Source organism: Scyliorhinus canicula, chromosome 5 (assembly GCF_902713615.1).
Source record: "Scyliorhinus canicula chromosome 5, sScyCan1.1, whole genome shotgun sequence".
NCBI lineage: Eukaryota > Metazoa > Chordata > Chondrichthyes > Carcharhiniformes > Scyliorhinidae > Scyliorhinus > Scyliorhinus canicula.
This window is the reverse complement of record NC_052150.1, coordinates 179,630,937-179,645,625: the sequence shown is the minus strand read 5'-3', so window position 1 is coordinate 179,645,625 and position 14,689 is coordinate 179,630,937. Positions and strand designations below refer to the sequence as shown.

Sequence of the window (14,689 nt, the reverse complement as noted above, 5' to 3'; positions counted from 1 at the left end):
CCGATGGGTTTCTGGAATAACTACAGTATTAATATGAAAATGATCATTCAAATTACGTTAAATTACTTTGCAAACTTGGATTATATACATTTAATATTGAGGATAAAACCACATTATATAATCAATCTGGCAAGGTTAAATACAGTTCAGCTTCTCATAAACTCCCCTGTTAGTAATTTAAATGAAGCAGCAAAGCTAAATCAGTAAAAAGTCTGTTTATGTTGCAACAGCTGCTAGAATTTGCAATATGTAAGACAAGCTTTTCAAATGATCTATCAAACTGTTCAGTGCATACCTTCTGCCATGTAGTTCGGAGCTTTGCTATTGCGATTGATTTTCCTTTGGAACGCAATTGTTAAAAAGGCGACTACGTGTTCAAGTATGTTATGCCGCATTCAAAAGTTGCTAATCTTGTTCTGAGGTCAGATTGTTCTCTCTGCTTGCCTGTGTTATGATAGCCTCCTGTGAGTTTATGCATTCGCACTGCTCCCGAACAGAACATTTGCAATCGTTCAGGGTGTAATGAACTAACTTTCCATTCTGTACAATTAAACACATCAATTTCATATGCATATCATGCACTGCAATGGAATCTGATTAAAGATATATTTATGAATGTACAAAATGCGAAAAGACCAGGAAACTGGAAAAATAGGAAAGAGTTTTAAAGTCACATTACATGATCCGCTATTTTAGAAAGTCATAGAATTTACAGTGCAGAAGCAGGCCATTCAGCCCATCGAGTTTGCACCGATCCTTGGAAAGAGCACCCTACTTAAGCCCCACGCCTCCACCCTATCCCCTTTATCTCCATAACCCAACCTAACATTTTTGGACACTAAGGGCAATTTAGAACGGCCAATCCACTTAACCTGCACATCTTAGGACTGTGGGAGGAAATCGGAGCACCCAGAGGAAATCCATGCAGACACGGGGAGAACGTGCAGACTCCACACAGACAGTGACCCAAGTCGGGAATCGAACCTGGGACCCTGGAACTATGAAACAACTGTGCTAACCACTATGCTACCGTGCTGCCCTCTACTTTGGGTTCAGAGTTCTGTTAAAATAGCAAACAATGCACAAACAATTGCACAATGTAACAGCTCGGTTGTATTTATTTAAGGCTGAATTTACACTGCATGTATATAACATGGTAACCATGATGTGGAGGTGCCGGCGTTGGACTGGGTTGAGCACAGTAAGAAGTCTAACAACACCAGGTTAAAGTCCAACAGGTTTGTTTTGAATCACCAGCTTTCGGAGCACTGCTCCTTCTTCAGGTGAATCTTATAGCTGTCATAGATGTTTACAGCATGGGTCGGGGTGAATGGGCATGGAACACCATTGCCGCAGCCAATAAGGCATCCATGCAGCTGTGCACACCCCTAACAGCCCATTTTGTACTTAGTGCCACGGGCCATATAGTTGTTCCCCCAGGGCACCCCCCTAGGTGCCCTCTGACCCCAGCCGGCCTATCAGCTGCATGGGCGTACTCCAGCACAACCAGTGTCACCTTGTTGGCTGGAATGACTATGTGTGGGGAGTGTAATGTGTATGTGCGGCTGCAGCTTGTCAGCAAGTGTCAATTGCAGACTCAGCGAATCCAGCACCATTTTTCATAGGAATTGATTGTGTTCCACGTGGCACCGGTGCTAGCCTCTTAAAATAGTAGCGGAATCGATACAGGTTCGGCGCCAGTTTTGTTGTCATGAAAGTCCACGAATTCTGCATTGGCATCAACACTTAGCAGAAATAGAGAATCCCGTTCCAGATAGCAACACTCAGATCCCTAAAACGCTTTAACCTGCAGCATCAATGTTAACTTCTGATGCCAGTATCTTCAGGGAAATGCAATGAGAAACAATGGAATTTTATGGCCCATTGTGAAGGGGGCAGGGCCAGAAAAAGTGGGGAGCCGTTCAAAAGTCCATTGAGTTCGACAGGACTGGAAATTTCCAGCCAAAGAAAGGATCAGAATGATACAGCACAGAAAGAGGCCACTTGGACCATCATGCTTGTGCTGGATCTTTAAAGAGCTACCGACTTAGCCCCACCCCCTGCCTTCCCCCATTGTCCTGAACATGACTTATTTTCAAGTGCAGGGAGTGGTAGCGGATGGAAAGTATTCCGCCTGGAGGTCGGTGACCAGTGGTGTCCCGCAGAGATCTGTTCTGGAACCTCTGCTCTTTGTGGTTTTTATAAATGACTTGGATGATGAAGGGGCAGGGTGGGTTAGTTAGTTTGCCGATGACACAAAGGTTGGTGGAGTTGTAGATAGTGTTGAGGGCTGTTGCAGGTTACAAAAGGACATTGACAGGATGCAGAACTGGGCTGAGAAGTGGCAGATGGAGGTCAACCTTGATAAATGTGAAGTGATTCATTTTGGAAGGTCGAATTTGAATGCTGAATACAGGGCTAATGGATTCTTGAAAGTGTGGAGGAATAGAAGGATCTTGGGGTCCACGTACATAGATCCCTCAAAGTTGCCACCCAGGTTGATAGGGTTGTTAAGAAGGCGTATGGTGTGTTGGCTTTCATTAATAGGGGGCTTGAGTTTAAGAGCCGCAAGGTTTTGCTGCAGCTTTATAAAACCACACTTGGAATATTGTGACCAATTCTGGTCGCCTCATTAGAGGAAGGATGTGGATGCTTTGAAGAGGGTGCAGTGGAGATTTACCAGGATTCTGCCTAGACTGGAGGGCATGTTTTATGAAGAAAGGTTGAGGGAACTAGGGCTTTTCTCACTGGAGCGAAGAAGGAAGAGAGGTGACTTGATAGAGGTGCACAAGGTGATGAGAGGCATGGATAGAGTGGATAGCCAGAGACTTTTCCCCAGGCTGGAAATGGCTGGTTCTGAACCTTCCTGCCAATTGAAAGAGTTTCTCCTCATTTACTATAAGAATCTTATTTTAAGCACGTGAATCTCTTCTTAACATTCTCTACACTGTGCAGAATAGTCCCACTTTCCCTAGTCTCTCCACATAACTAACATTCCTCATCCCTGGTATCATTCTAGTAAATCTACTCTGCATCCCCTTGAAGACCTTGGCAATCTTCCAGAATTACTCACAGCTAACCATTGTTTATGGAGGTTTAACATCACTTCCCTACTTCTGTCTTTGATTTCTCTATTTATTTATTTTTTTTAATTTTTATTTTTTAAAATAAATTTAGAGTACCCAATTCATTTTTTCCAATTAAGGAGCAATTTAGCGTGGCCAATCCACCTACCCTGCACATCTTTTGGGTTGTGGGGGTGAAACCCACGCTAACACGGGGAGAATGTGCAAACTCCACACGGACAGTGACCCAGAGCCGGGATTGAACCTGGGACCTCGGTGCCGTGAGGCAGCAGGGCTAACCCACTGCGCCACCGTGCTACCCGATTTCTCTATTTATAAAGCCAAGCATCCCTCCTAAGAAAGGATAGAAGTGCGATAGCAGGACTTCCAAAAAGGCTCACTTGACTCATACCTGGGATAGAATCATAGAATCCCGACAATGCAGAAGGAGGCCATTTGGCCCATCAAGTCTACACCGGCCCTCTGAATGAGCATTCTACCTAGGTCCACTCCCTCGCCCCATACCTGCAACCCCAAGCATTGACCATGGACGTCAATGATAGAGGTGGAGGTTATCTTATGAGAAAAGGTTGGACAGGTTGGACCTCTAGCCATCGGAATTCAGAAGCTTGAGAGGTGATCTTACAGATATATAAGATCCTGGGTGACAATGTGGATGCCGAAAGGATATTTTCCCCTTGTGGGAGTATCGAGAACTAGGGGACACAGTTTAATTAAAAGAAGTCTCCCATTAAGGCAGAGATGAGAAGAAAATTTTTCTCTCAGCGGGTGGTGAATCTTTAGAACTTCCTTTGCCATAGAGCAGTGGAGGCAGGGTCAATGAATATTTTTAAGTAAGTTGGTTGATTCTTGACTAACAAGGCAGTCAAAGGTTATTGGGACTAGGCAGATTGTGGAGTTGAGGCCTCGGTAGTGAGCCATTCACCCAGTGCCATTCCTGCTCCTATTTCATATGTTTGTATGTTCATGTGATGGTCACCCCACCACCCACCCTCCAACTTAACACTGGGGTCTTAGTGCAACTTTGAACTAAAATACTCTCCAATTTGGTTCCTCCAATGAAACAGCAGAAAGGGTAGTTAGTGACATCAGCAAGGTTGGCCTCCTGTCCTTATCCAGGGGCTGGTTTAGCACAGGGCTAAATCACTGGCTTTTAAAGCAGACCAGCAGCATGGTTCAATTCCTGTACCAGCCTCCCCGAACAGGCTCCGGAATGTGGCGACTAGGGGCTTTTCACAGTAACTTCATTTGACGCCTACTTGTGACAACAAGCGATTTTCATTTTTTCCCTTTGCAAAGTCTGAGCATGTTTACTTCTCACCCCTGCCAAACAGCTGGCAGAGAAACAGCGACCGCATCAAAAGTACATCTTTCAGACCAGATGCAGGGCTTCAAATTAAACTGAATACTGCAGTGGGGGTAGGCCTGGAATTATTGTTGCCAGGAGTGGTGATAGTTACTTGGTGTCAGGGACAGCTGGTGGCAAATGATTTTGATTGAAAGTTATAAATGTTTAGACGACTTCAACTTTACAGCCACTTGGTGACTATTTCCCATGACCTGGAGCAATTGGTCTCCATTTAGAACCCTTTTACTAGATTAAGAAGTAAACAGAGCTGTCAAATCTCACTCAACTGCAACACAATTTCCACTCTCAAAAAGTAAATAAATGTAGTTCCATTTGTTCGTGCTCCGTGTTTAAATGTGTTTGTGATCTCAAATTCCACTCCTTACATTTCTGTCATTTTGTTTTCACTGACAAATTTAGGTGAAGAACTAAGGACCACAGTGTAGAATACCAATCAGGGTGACAAGAATAAAAATTGAGAAGTAATGGTTAGGTGACACCAGGTTTGGATTGGTATAGCCTGTCAGTTGTGGGAGGAGAGGTTAAGGGGTTTCACAGTTTATATTCACAGCTTTCGATACATATAAATTGCATTAAAAATGTGCAAATAGGAACTAAAATAGATTGAGTGGCAGGACATAGGATACAATTAATTTCACCAAATCTCAAAATTGGTACAGCACAGAAGGAGCCCATTCAGCCCATTGTGCTCTCCGAATGAGCAATTCACCGAGTGCCATTCCCCTGCCTTCTCCCTGTCACCCTACATTTTCTTCCTTTTAGGATAATTATCCTATTCCTTCTCGAATGCCTTGATTAAACCTACCCCACTGTTCAGGCAGCGCATTCCAGAGCTTAACCACTCGCCATAAAATCATAGAATCCTTGCAGTGCAGAAGGAGGCCATTCAGCCCATCGAGTCAGCACCGACCTCACCCTATCCCCACCTAACCGTTTGGGCCCAAAGGGGAAATTTAGCACAGCCACTCCAACTAGTCCACCTTTGGACTGTGGGAAGAAACCAGAGCACCCGGAGGAAACCCAGGCAGACACTGGGGAGAATGTGCAAACTCCACATAGGCATGGGGAGAATGAGGTTTCTCCTCATGTCTCCATCACTTCTTTTACCAATAGTCTGAAATCTCTGCCCTCTCATTCTCAATCCTTCAGCCAGTGGGAACAGTCTATTTACTATCCAGACTATCAAGTCTGTCCAGACTCTTCATGATTTTGAATGTCTCTATCAAATCTCCTCGCAACCTTCTCGTCCAAGGACACAGTCCCAACTTCTCCAATCTATCTGCAAAGCTGAGGTTCCTCATCTCTGTAACCATCCGTGTGAATATTTTCTGCACTTTCTCTGATAGCTTCACATCTTTCCTAAGGGTGGAGCCCAGAATTAGATGCAATGCTCCAATTGAAGCCAAACTTGTGTTTTATGCAAACTTCCTTGTTTATGTATTCTATGCCTGTATTAACAAAGCTTTCTTTTTTAAAACTGCCCTGCCACCTTCAAAGACTTAAGTTACATATACCTATAACTTGGAGATAACATCCTGCAAATTCCTGGGGTACAGTTCTACTGCTATATTGTCGTGGGGCAGAATTTATAGCCACAGAAACTGGGAGAAGTTAATTGTAGCTAATGGGACAAGAGTGGACAACTCTCTGGTAAATGGTCAGTGGCATCAAGGGAACCTGGAAGATTCAGAAGGGGGAAGAACACAGGCATATCTTCTTTATTTAAACGGCTCTGGAAAGCTAAAGAGCTGAAGAAAAACAACTTGGCCGAAAGAATGACAAAGGTGAGAATGTACTTTTTCAGAAGCTGATGTGGGATTGATACATGGGGACAAATGTGAGAACAGAGATAGATTCTGCTGTTTGAAAATTGAAGAAAAGGCCATCAACAGTTGGGTCGTGTGATAGGAGATTAATGTAGCTGCCACTGTGACCCTTACAATGTGAAAAGGTTAATGAATTTTTGAATTATAGAATCATGGAATCCCTACAGTGCAGAAGGAGGCCATTCGGCCCATTGAGTCTGCACCGACCATCTGAAGGAGCATCCAACCTAGGCCCTATCCCTGTAATCCCACCTAATCTTTTGGACACTAAGGCACAATTATAGCATTGCCAATCTACCTAACCTGGAGAAACTGGAACACTCGGAGGAGACCCATGCAGACACGGGGAGAATGTGCAAATTTCACAAAGTCATCCAAGTTCAGAATCGAACCGGGCCCCTGTTGCTGTGAGTCAGCATTGCCACTGTATCACAAATATGCCACATGTCACCCATAGTAATCCAACTAGGCCAGCAAAGTTAAACAGTGTTTTCAGATAAGTAACAGCTAGGGCCAATAAATGAATCACAGTAATGCCTATAGGTATTTCCTAATCATAATGGGCAAATATTGCCCTTTAAAGTGCTTACATTGTGAGCAATTCCCCGGAGTCACTAGTCCGAGGCAGAAATTGTGATGGCTCACTGAATCGGGTGTGAGGACAAAAACGGGATTCTCACCAGGTGGCACAACTATTGCGAGTTTCTCGGCCTGGACTGGCAGCCCGACCAGGTTTCACCCAGAGTGGGCGAGAACATGCAAACAACTACTTTACATTCATTTATGTGTGATTAACAGGCAGGAAACCCGATTCACCAGCCTCCTGGGATGCTCCAGCTCCCCCCCCCTCCAAACTGGGAGTCACGTTGGCATGATTTGGTGCATGACCTGTCATGTGGGGACCTGCTGCCTTGGACTCCGAGAGGGGACAAGTGGGACAGTACCCCCTCTAGGGTTCTGAGGGGGATCTTTCAGGTGAGGCGGGGGTGAAAGGGGCTTGCTGGGCTGAAGTGGCTCAGGGTCTTTCTCGGGATGGAGGTTGTGTGGCAGGTCCTTCTTCTGCAGCTTTGAAAACCTTAAACTGCATTTCAGCATGTCAAGTTTTAATTTAAAATGTGTTGGAATCCTTTGATGTATCTCCCAGCATGTCAAGTTCAATGACCTGTCAGAAGAAGGTCAAAGTGTTCCTTCTGTCGTCTTAAAAACTTTAAACTCTCTCCCAATATGTCAAGTTCAAAGATCTGTCAGAAGGAGGTTAAAGTCTTCCCTTTAATGTGTTGGAAACCTTTGAAATGTGTTTTCAAAGTCAACCTTATTTCCCCTTCAGGTATTTCAAGCCTCTGGGCATGCTTAGAATCGTAAAAGCTTTGAACTGCGTTGTTTACATTAAATTTCATGGTCCGTTGTCTTTTACAAGCCCCTTGATTGACAGGTCCAGGCAATTTTAAAGGAGGGCTTAGTGTAGTTTGTTTTTTTAGCTCTTCATGGTCCATCAACTTCCTCTTTTGAGCAGGTGTTCTTTCTAACAATAGCTTTTTAAAAAAGAGGTTGTCTCTTGATAAGGTGCCACACAGAAAGCTAATTCACAAGAATAGATCACATGGGATTAGGAGTCATTTATTATCTTGGGTAGAAGGCTGGCTGACAGACAGAAGACAGAGACTTGGGATAAATGAGTTTTTCTGGATGGAAAGATGTAAGTAGTGGGGTTACACACTGTTTGGTCCTCAGGGACCCAGCTGTTTACAATATAGATAAACAACTTGGACACAGGTACAGAAGGTTCTATAGCCAGATTTGCAGACAACACAAAAATAGATGCGACAGTAAGCTGCAATGAGGAAATAAGAACATTACAAATGGATATAGATAGGTTAGGAGAGTGGGCCAAAATGTGGCATGTGGAGTTTAACTTGGATAAGTGCGAGATCATGCATTTTGGTCGGAAGAATGGGAAGGCAACTTATTATCTGAATGGGGAGAGACTTCCAGGTGCTCCATTGCAAAGGCATCTTGGAGTCTTCATTCATGAGTCACAGAAAACAAGCATGCAAGTACAACGGATAATAAAGAAAGTGAATGGGATGTTGCATATTATATATATATATATATGGATATATATATATATAGATAAAGGAATAGAGTATAAAGGGAAGGAAGTGTTGTTGCAACTATACAAGGCATTGCTGAGACCACACCTGGAGAATTGTGTGCAGTTTTGGTTGCTTTAATAATAACAATAATAAGCCTTTATTGTCACAAGTAGGCTTACATTAACACTAAAATGAAGATACTGTGAAAAGCCCCTTGTCACCACATTCCGGTGCCTGTTTGGGTACACTGCAGGAGAATTCGGAATGTCCAATTCACCTAATAACATGTCTTTCGGGACTTGTGGGAGGAAACCGGAGCACCGGAACAGTGACCCAAGCCGGAATCGAATCTGGGACCGTGGAGCTGTGAAGCAACAGTGTTAACCACTGTGCTACAGTGAAAGATGTAGTGGCATTGGAGGCAGTTCAGAAGAGGTTCACTAGGTTGATTTCAGAGATGAGGGATTTGTCATCTGAAGAGAGATTGAACAGTTTAGGCCTATACTCTCTAGAGTTTAAAAGATTGAGAGGAAATAAAATTAAGGTATACAAGATGATAAAAGGTATGGATAAAGTAGACGTTGAGCGGATGCTTTCTCTTGTGGGACATTCTTGAGTGGTCATAGTCTTAGAATAAGTGATAGAAAATTATTTAAAACAGAGTTGAGGAGAAACTACTTCTCCCAAAGTGTTGTGAATCTGTGGAATTCGCTACCCCAGAATGTGATGGATTCTTGGACTGTGAGTAAATTTAAGGAAGAGTTTGACAGACTTTTAATTGGTACTAGGTTGAAGGGTTATGGAGAACGGTAAGGATAGTGGAGTTAAAGCCAGGATGAGATCGGCCATGATCGAATGGCGGAGCAGACACGATGGACCAAATGACCTAATTCTGCTCCTATATCTTATGAACTTAGAAACTTGTGAACTCTTTGTTCTGAAGAGCTTCCTGAAATGACCAGGTGTTCTGTCATTCTACTGCCCCTCACCTGCTGGGAGAGAGTTCAAAGGTTTAATGTTACAGAGTGAACACTTCCATCTTCTCCTGACAGATCTTTGAACTTCTCATGGTGGGAGAGACATCATGGGGTTCTAACATATCACTTAAATGAAAACTTTTTATTTTATTAATTTATTTATTTTTTAAATTTCGAGTACCCACTTATGTTTTTCCAATTAAGGGGCAATTTTAGCGTGGCCAATCCACCTAGCCTACACATCTTTGGATTCTGGGAGTGAGACCCATGCAGACATGGGGGAATGTGAAAACTCCACAAGGACAGCGACCTGCGGCCAGGATTGAACCTGGGTCCTCAGCGTCGTGAGGCAGCGGCGTTAACCACTGCGCTACCGTGCCGCCATAATTAAATGAAAATTTGACAAGCTGAAAGACAGCTTAATGATTTTCAAAGTTATTGATGGAAGACCTGCCTCATGGAAGACCCTCATCCCAAGAAAGACCCCCGACCTGAGCCCCTCTCGCCCAGCCCAGCCCAAGCCCCTCCCTGACTTCCACCACCCCTGAAGAACCCCCAACGGCACCCTGGAGCTAAGTTTAGTACCCCCCGTGTTGGCACTTCAAAGGAGTGGGGCCTAAAGGGGAGGCATTTGGTGAGCCCATAATGGGATGTCTCTCACTTGGGGCCTTGATAGAGTTTGGGGGCCCCGGCCCTTGCCAGCGATTATGAAGTGGGGAAGGATTTCCCACTGATTGGTAATGGGGCCCTTGCCTGTGACTGGGGAGGGCCTTGCCAGTGATTGGGGGATGTTTTGCCAGTGATTAAGGTGGAGTGGGGACTTTATCTGCGATTGAGGAGGGCTGCAAAATTATTCTGAGATCGGGGTGCCTGAGGAGCATGACCTGTAAGTGAGTTTAGACCCAAACCCTAACAAGCCCAGCCCAAAGCCAGATCCTCTCAAAAATTATTTCCAAGTGCCATTGAATGGCACCTACGCAGGGCTCCCACAGCAATGGGAAACACTCTTGATTCGCCACTGGCGACAATACTTAGAATGAATCCAGGTGAATCAACCCCATTGTCCCTGTCCCTCTTACAGGAGCACAATCACACTGGGCAATATTTATGTTCAGTGTATCTATCACAATCTGCAATGCCTACCAGCACAATGAAATCACATTTGTAAGGTCCTTGGTCCCTTTCCACCTGTCATTGATGACATTAATCCTGTGAATCTTGAGACTGTCCAACTTGGAGCCTGCAGCAGCCAATTAATGCTATGAATACCCTCTGCGAGGAAAGCCAGCTCTCACAAAAGGGAGTAAATTGGCATAATTATAATCTCCCTGGGCTAGTAATCCAGAAGCATGGGGAACATGCCCTCAAATCCCATCATGACAACTGGTGGAATTTAAATTAAATTAATTAAATCTGGATAATAAAGCTAGTCTTATGAATGATGAAACTGCGATTGAATGTTTACATGTTCAAAGGTCTTAATGTGATGCAGAACAAAGCAAGCAGCATGGGTTTAATTCCCGTACCTGCTGAGGTTATTCCTGAAGGCCCGCTTTTCAACCTTACCCCTCACCTGAGGCGTGGTGATCCTCAGGTTAAACTACCATCAGTCAGCTCTCCCCCTCAAAGGGAAAAGCAGCCTATGGTCATCCGGGACTATGGCAATTTTACCTTTACCTTTACTCCCGGTTTCTGATATCACTAGGTGGCACACTTCTGGCATGCATGATATTTGATGGCTATGGCCCTGTGTCTTAGCTTTAAAATGGGTGGGCACTACCATCTAATTTCTAGGGCAAAATATCTTTTTGGATGAAAATGCTAAAGTACTGCCACGTGGAAGTACAGCCCCAGTATAATTCATTTGGAAGCTGATCACAGTTTGGTTGCAGACATTTTAAGTAAAATCCTTTATTAAACGATTCCTTTGGCATCCTACGCCAAGAATGCTGACCTTAGCCCCCTATTCTTAGTAACAAATAGAAAAGCAAAGTGAGAAATATCTGCTGTTAAGCTGCCTCTGGACAACAATTGTAAAATATAAAACACTGCAACACGAGACAGGGCTTTGAGTGCAACTCATTATCAATGAGAAGGAGTAGATGTTAGCCATGTCTATCAGGTGTCCCTTACTTATGTTACCCATAGCTATGTAGTCAAATGTCGACCTGGCTATCATTGGAAATAAATAAAATTGGAGAAAGGGTGCTGTAGAACTGGAATTTTGAAGAGGAGGGCATCAGCAGCAGGAATGAAGGACGTGTGTGAGAATATTATTAGAGCGGTAGACAGATTGTGATTGTGACAAAAATGAGGCACCATTGTGAACCATTGTACAAGCTTCCTAAAATTCAGTGTATGAGTTACACACAACATTTCAGGACCCACAAATGTAAGGGTGCGTACTTTTGAAGGACCTTTTACAAGCAGGCTGCATGGTGTAACAGTGATAGGTATGAATGCACCTCATACATTAGTTTTTCACATACTCGCTCTGAGTAGCTTTGTACTGTATTGATTTGTTTGTTCCAAAGGCATGTAGAGATGTCGACCATTACAGCCATTCCATACGCCCCAAAACATTGATGTTGATAGGATCGATCTCTTTCCACATCAGTTTGGAGAACAAGCATGGTTTGCTTTAATTTGGGTTTAATTTGTTTCCAGCCTCTGTTGGGTACTTAAAATGCAATGTGCTCAAGTGACAACAAACATCTAAATACCAGAACAAGACAGGTAAAGGAAGAGCAGTAACAAATGTGTTTGGCATATTTGGGACATTCAAAACACTGGATGGAAGAGGTCGCTGGGTAGTTATCCACGTTCCTTCTAACGGTGGACAAAGTCCTCCACGAGACAGTGTGCTGTGGAAAACTGGAAATATAATCACTCCCTGTAAGGATGCTGAGACAGGGTTGTGTATTTTTGCAAAGCAAAATTTGCAAAATGAATGTAAGAATGGCAAGGCAGAGTTTATAAAGAAAAACACGAGCGCCTTTCTGGTTTTGATACGATTGCTTTGTAAGCCTGCGGTTGTTTAAGGGAGTGCCCACCAGTTGATTGTTGATAGATCGCCTGAATTGTACGGTTTGGACAAAATGGAACCCAACCCCATTTCTCCCTGATACATGTAAACAAACTTCATCAATTAACCTTCTGGAAGCAGGAAAATAAATGCAGCAGGAAATATGTTTTATTAATGCTTTGTTATTAATTAATGCACTTGGAATCAAAATAATAATCAGCAGAGCTGCCGAAAAGTTAAAATGGGTGGAAGTTGCCTGACGTGCCTTAGTTCTCAATGTGCTCTTTTCGCAAACAGTTAAGCTAGGAAGTGGGACACCACAAAATCGAATCATGTGACATCAGTGAGCAATAAAGCAACGATATAGTGCTGACAGGAAACATCGACATATGGGCATAGAGAACCAAGATTAACATCTGCAGCACCCCCCTCTCCTCCCATGCTAACAGAGTCAAAAACAATAATACATTTGCGTTTGAATCGGAAAACATTTCTTATCTTTTGGATCAAATTCTGCCTGAAATTTTATTTTTCCAACTTCCTCCACCCTTCAGTGTTTTCCATCTTTTCTATCATTTCCCATTGGCTGCCATCACCGGCATCTTCCACGGGCAGCACGGTAGCACAGCGGATAGCACTGTGGCTTCACAGCACCAGGGCCCCAGGTTCGTTCACTGCTGGGTCACTGTCTGTCCAGAGTCTGTACGTTCTCCCCATGTCTGTGTGGGTTTTGTCCAGCTGCTCCGGTTTCCTCCCACAGTCCAAAGATGTGCAGGTGAGGTGGATTGACCATGCTCAATTGCCCTTAGTGTCCAAAAAGGTTAGGAGGGGTTATTGGGTTACGGGGATAGGGTGGAAGTGAGGGCTTAAGTGGGTCGGTGCAGACCCGATGGGCCGAATGACCTCCTTCATACAAGGTACTGTATGTTCTATGATTCTCTTCTCCTTTTTCACAATTAATATTTAAGCACCTTGCGACATGTTACTGGATTTTTCGCTATGTCAATCCAAGTTTTTCTTTTATAGTAGAAAATAAGAAGTTGGAACTAGAACACCAAGATTTACGGGATATTGTGTCACTGGTTAGGCCAAAATTTATGCCCAGCCCTTGTTGCCCTTGAGAAGGTGGTGGTGAGCTGCCTGTTTGAACTGCTGTGGCCCTTGAGGTGTAGGTCAAACTGCAGTGCTATTAGGGAGGGAGTTCCAGGATTTTGACCCAGCGACAGTGAATGAACGATGATATATTTCCAAGTCAGGTTGATGAGTGATTTGTAGGGGAACCTTCAGGTGAGGGTGTTACCAGGTATCCCCTGCCCTTGTCCTTCTATATGGTAGTGGTTGTGGGTTTGGAAGGTGCTGCCTAAGGAACCTTGGTGAGATCCTGCAGTGCATCTTGTAGATGGTACACACGGCTGCTCCTGTTTGTCAGTGATGGAGGAATTGAATGTTTGTGGAAGGGATAGCAATCAAGCGGGCTGCTTTGTCCTGAATAGTATCAAGCTTCTTTAGTCTTGTTGGAACTGCACTCATCCAGGCAAGGGGAGAGTATTCCATCACACTCCTGACTTGTGCCTTGTGGATGGTGGACAGGCTTTGGGAGTCAGGAGGTGAGTCACTCATCGTAGGGTCCTTAGCCTCTGACCTGCTCTTGTAGCCACAGTATTTATATAGCTAGTCTAGTTTAGGTTCTGGTCAATAGTAACTCCCAGGATGTTGACAATGGGGGATTCAGCAATGGAAATGGCATTGAATGTCAAGGGGTGAGGGATGGATCCTCTCTTGTTGAGGATGGCCATTGACTGGCACTTGTGTGGCATGAATATTACTTGTTACGCACCATGCTGTTTTGTAATTCCAACTGAACTGGACTAGCTATATAACTACTGTGGCCACAGGAGCAGATCAGAGGCTGGTAAATCTGCAGCAATAACTTAACCCCTGGCTCCCCTCAGCCTATCCCATCGACAAGGAATACGATAGTGTACAGTCCCCTTGCCTGGATGAGTGGATCTTCAACAACATTCAAGAAGATTGAGGCCATCCAGAATAAAGCAGCCCATTGGCACCCTATCATTCACAACCACAGATGAACAGTGGTAACAGTGTGTAACCATCTACAAGATGCAATGCAGGAACTCACCAAAGCTCCTTAAACAGCACATTCCCAATTTACTCCCACTACCATCTAGAAGGGCAAGAGCAGCAAATGCATGAGAACATCGCCACCTGGAGGTGCCCCTCTGAGCCATTCACCATCTTGACTTGGAAATAGATTGCTGTTCCTTCACAGTCGCTGGGTCAAATGCCTGGAAC

At 44.1% G+C, this 14,689-nt stretch overlaps 1 protein-coding gene across 3 annotated transcripts in view; it reads right to left on the bottom strand.

The window, feature by feature from the left end:
• The window catches only part of LOC119966455 (amyloid beta (A4) precursor protein-binding, family B, member 1 interacting protein), a 192,281-nt gene that overhangs the window by 137,876 nt on the left and 39,716 nt on the right, over positions 1-14,689 (bottom strand). The window contains exon 1 of one of the 3 annotated variants that reach the window (XM_038798161.1): positions 296-395. The exons of the other annotated variants lie outside the window; for them this stretch is intronic. The gene's annotated coding sequence lies outside the window, so the exon portion shown is untranslated. Of the gene's footprint in view, positions 1-295; positions 396-14,689 lie in introns of those variants that run through there. 3 annotated transcript variants of the gene reach the window in all.